This window comes from Carya illinoinensis, chromosome 6, assembly GCF_018687715.1.
Source record: "Carya illinoinensis cultivar Pawnee chromosome 6, C.illinoinensisPawnee_v1, whole genome shotgun sequence".
NCBI lineage: Eukaryota > Viridiplantae > Streptophyta > Magnoliopsida > Fagales > Juglandaceae > Carya > Carya illinoinensis.
Window position 1 is genome coordinate 9,004,394 of NC_056757.1, and position 5,567 is coordinate 9,009,960.

Here is a 5,567-nt window from a genome sequence, read left to right on the forward strand (position 1 = left end):
GTTTTTTGTCTATACATGATTTCAATTTTTGTTGCTTAATTATATATGTTTAAAAAAAATGTACCCAGTTACGAACAATATTTGGTTAAAAAACCGGATCTGGATATCGGCCAGTTTGGATGCACACCCCTACATTAGACGAATAATGGTGAATCTTGATCGACGTATTATAAAGGACAATGATGAGGTGACCTAAGTCAATCGCTCTTGCATAAATTTTAGTTCGATATTTTAAGAATGAAATAAAATAAAATAAAATAAAATAATGAAAATTAGCTTTTCCTTGATTGGCCAATGCCTTTTTGGATTAGCTTTTGGCACTTTTTGGATTTATCGATCTTTTCATAAATTTTCTCTTTCTAAAAATTACTGAATTTCTGCACTGATTTCATTAAGTAACAAAACTACATGGGAGAAAAACCACAAGAAGGTGGGCGTGCCGGAGTGGTTATCGGGCATGATCACTAGAAATCATGTGGGCTTTGCCCGCGCAGGTTTTGTGTTTCAATCACTAATAACGATTTCTTCATTTACATGGACTCGCATCCTTTCTTTTATTAGAGGGTACGTATCCTTTTATCTCTTGAAGTTTTGGGTATGAGATGAGGTCATGGGTTGAATATGTGTGACAATATATACTTGCTAAAGAACAAAAGCAACAAGCAAAGCCACCTAGTAGACTACATTAATCAAGACCTTTGCCCCATCAATTCTCACGTTAATAGGATCACACTCAAAGGCTGAACTACTACCATAAATTGAAGGGCAGGTGCATAAGGGATCGAGATATGCAAATCATAAGGTTAGCATAAGAAGGGTTATTTTACGACGAGGGAGGTGTATTGATCATGGATGAAGTTAGCAAGATATGGGGTTTTAACTAGGGGTGGCAATATGTCACACGACCCGTTAACCCAACACGAACACGACAAGATAATAGCGGGTTAGGGTTTAGCCTTAATGGGTTCGGGTCAAAACGGGTTGACCTGTTAAGACACAATTGCTTAACGGGTTGATAACGGGTTAACCCGTTTTGACCTGTTATAACCCGTTATGACACGTTAAGAAAGTTAAAGTTACAATTATACCCTTATATCTAAAAATTAAATTGTTAGAATTTCAATTTCGATATTTTTATTATTTGGATTGTAGTTTTGGACCTATAATTAGTTTTATAATTTTTATAGATATTGTAATTTTAACATTTATATAAAATTATGTTAAATTTAATCAGGTTAAAAAGGTTAATTTCAGGCCTATTCAACCCATTTATATAAATAGTTTAAAATGAGTTGTATTGTGTCGTATTAACATATTTCGTAATATTTTCTTAATTTATTTATTTACTTATAAAAAAACATATTTCGTAATATTTATTAATGGGTCAAAACGGGTTGACATGACACGACCCGTTATGTTAATGGATCGTGTTAGGGTTTGAGATTTTGACACGATAAGCTTAACGGGTCGGGTTAGGGTTGACCTATATGACCCGTTAACATGATTTGACACGACACGAACACGACCCGTTAACACGATTTGACACCCCTAGTTTTAACACGAGGGAGTTATACAACTCACAAGGTAATTAACATTTTAGGAAGAGATAGATCAACAATCAAACGAGTTCTAAACATACATGGTAACTCATAATATGAGTTTTTCTATTTTTTCAAAGCAAGTATATTACAAAAATTGTCTTTCACGGTTTCATTGTCAGTAGGGGTGGTGGACCATCCACGAGGGTTATATTGGTCAATTGATATTTCTCACTCCCTTCAGAACTAGAATTCTTCACTATCTGGTGCATCCAAAACACTACTATATATGCATGTCCGTAATGCCTTTTATGGTCATCAAACTCGACGCACAGTTACTCTGCAGCCTCTTCTATCTCTTCTCATTGGTCAAAACCTAGTCCCGTCGAGCTGCCATCTCTAGGTCGGTTTTCTAACTTCTTTTGCCTTTTTTTCTATCTTTCCTCCCTTCCATGCCTTTATTGGCAACATATATATACAAAAATAATTATAGGGACCAGATTACTTGATAGGATCAGATAACTGAAATTGGAAGTAATGAAAATAAATTAAAAATAGGACCAGATGATTGGATGAGACCAGATAACTGGAACTTGGTAATAATTAAAATAAATTGAAAATACTTAATGAGAATAATAAGAGTAATGAGAGTAATAAGATTTATTCATGAAGAAATAACTTACAAGAAAAACACAAAAAGGCATAAGGATTTTCAAGAGAAATCTAGGTATGAAAGGGAGAAAAGAGAAGAAGGTATTCGAAAGGAAATGAATAGAGTAAGGCTCCCCTTTTATAGATGAAGAGGGCACCAATTACAATTATTAAAGTAATAAAGTAAATAGTGAAAATAGTAGAACTAGCAGTTGGAGCAGAAATCTGGCAGTTGGAGTCCCACCAATGTCAAATCAAAATAAAGCAAATAGTAGAACCGGCGGTTGGAGTCCCACCAATGTCGAAACAAGTAAATAGTCCAATCAGTCTTTTAGGACGGTAGCCTTCCACAGTTTTTATTGGTTTGTGCCAATAGATCATTCAGCTTCAGATAACCTTGGAGTATCTTCTGAATCATGTCCAAATATTGTGCTATATGGGTTAGCAATTGAAGCTTCAGATGATGCTTCTGACTTGTTATCAGATTCATCAAAATTATCATTTTCAAGAGACTTCTTTAACAAATAAATCAAATCCTTTTTATTAAGCCACTCAAGAACATTCTTCTTTTTAGACTTTGAGAATTTATCAGATTTAATAGTTGCAGAAGAGGAAGCAGCAACTTTTTGCCTCTGTTTAGAGGTCTCAGTAGTAGTGGTTGCTTGAATCAGTAGGTATCCAGGTGTTGTTGATTGATAAACAATAATAGGGAATTCTTCAGTATTTTTGAGATCTGAAGTTGTCTCGAGAAAATCTTTGTTAATGTGATCAATAATATCTTGTGTATGGGGATATCTATCCCACCATTTGACAAAGTAGTAACGAATTAATCGATCACCATTTCTCTCATAGATCCATTTAAAATCTAAGGTACCTTGTACCTTTTACAGAAATGGAGGGAGTAAGGGAATTTGGTATTCGGGTGATCCAATTTTGAAACAGTTGCTTTAGCAAAACATTTAATAGATTTCTGAAGTTGATCAGGAAAAACTTTAGGAATGGGACCAAACTAGTTCAACCATTTCAAGAACCAAATGGGAAATTTGCCATTGAATTTCTTAGCAAAATTAAGAAATCAGGTGTGATTCATGTCTGCAGTCTGAAACAACATGAATTTGAACCAGACATCAATGTAATCATAATAGCAATAAACAATTTCAGAATTGGAAAGTCTTTTTGAAGTAAAGGGGTGAGTATCCCAGTCTTCTTCAGTAATAATGTTCAAAATGTAAGCACTATGATAAATCAGTTTTGATTTATCAATTTTATTATAAATGAGTTTAATAACAATGGATTCTATTTGGAGCAGAATACCAGAATAATATTGGAGGTTTTTTGCAAGATTCTCAGGAATCCAGTAAAAACATGGAGGGAAATGGCTAGAATCAATTTTGAAGGGATCTGTATATATTGATTGATTGGATTCAATATAGAACAGATTTTGGGAAATAAGTTTTTTAAGATACTTAGTTTTTGAAGTAGGGAAATACTGAGTGCGTTTAATAGAAGAAATTGGTTTAGCATATGGATCATAAGGGGTAGCAATAGCATAAGCAAATGAAGCAGGTTTAATAGTAGCGATACTCCCAAGGGTAGTAAACCTATTAGCAATCTCTAGTGGGGAAGCAGGCTCATTTTTTATGAGCTTGAGATTTGGAATTAGTGGAGGTGTAGCAATCTTTTTTCCTTTGTCTTTCTTCTTGCTCATGGTTGCTGCAAGAATTCACGAGTAAAGAAATCAGGAATGGAATTATCAGAACCTTTGATATATTCAATATCGAAGTCAAAAACAGTTAATATAGCTTGTCATCGGGCAAAAATATGTTTTAATGCAATGTTTTCAACATCTTTTTCTAAAACATATTTAGCACTCTTGCAATCAATGCGTACTAAGAATTTTTTGTTTAACAAATCGCTTTGAAACTTTGAAATGCATAGTACTATAGATAATATTTCTTTCTTAATAGTACTATAATTAAATTGTGCACCATTCCAGACTCCAGAATGGAATCGAACAACTCGTTTAGATGAGTCTAGTGAAACTTTCTGTTTCAAAATGCCACCATAACCAATGTCAAAGGCATCTGTTTCAACTATTTTGAAAGAATCAGAAGTAAGAATTTCAAGACACAAAATAATTTTGACATGTGTCTTGATTTGTTTAATAAGATTAGTATGAATATCTGTCCAAGGTGGGGGATTGGAATGTAGTCGTTCAAAGAGTGGTGACATTGCTTTCGCATATTTTTGTAGAATTCAGCAATATAGTTGAGGGAACCAAGAAATCTTTGCAACTGATTTTTGGCAAAAATAACATCAGGAAATTTTTCAGAAAATTCGATGGCCCTATTGATGGATCAAATTTTACTTTCAGAAATATCATAACTAAGGAACCTAATCTTGGTTTGGAATAGTTTAATTTTTTGGGTTGAAACAACATGACCATTTTGTCTAATGATATCTAAAAACGAGGACAATTAATATTTCCAATGCTCATCGATAGACTTTGAAAATATAAGAACATCATCAATATAAACAATGGTGAAATGGGTGAATAAATTGAAGATATCATTCATAGTATTTTGGAATTTACTAGGGGCATTTTTTAGGTCGAAATGCATCACATTCCACTCGTAGTGACCAAATGGGGTAATAAAGGCAGTCTTATATCTGTTTGAGTCTCTAATCTGGATCTGCCAAAATCTAGACTTTAGGTCAAATTTAGAAAAAACTACTGCATCACACAACCTATGAAACAAGTCATTTTTGCTAGGAATAGGGTACCTAATCCACTCTAAGACTTTGTTCAAGGATTTATGATTAATAACTAGACGGGGTGTCTCTCTCTCAATTTCTACATTTGTTTTTATCATAAAAAACATCACAAGACCAGGGAGACTTATTATGCTTGATAATATTTTTGGTAAGAAAATCATTAATCTCATTTTTGCAAAATTCTAAAGACTCACTATTCATTTGAATAGGTCGAGCTTTAGTTGGAATATTTCTTTCAAAAAAATCTTTAATATAAGGTCAAGAAACAACATGTTTCTTCCTATGCCAAAAGGCATTTGGAAGATCAGAACAAATATCATCAATCAATCTATTGTTAAAATCTTTAATTTTTTATAGAAGTAATTTACTAGAAAATTTTTCAGAAATCATTTTTAATCTAATTTCCTGTTGAAGGAAATTCAAATGCTTGGCTTTTGCAAAAAGAAAATATTTCAAACTTTTGTCAGTATCAATTTCAAATTTTAAAACAAATTTAAACTTGACTTTCTAGCCAAAATGATCAGTGGTAATACCATCATTTAAAAAAAGAAATGGATATAAAGAGGAAATAAAAGGAAAGCCTAATATGACTTTGTTAGTCAT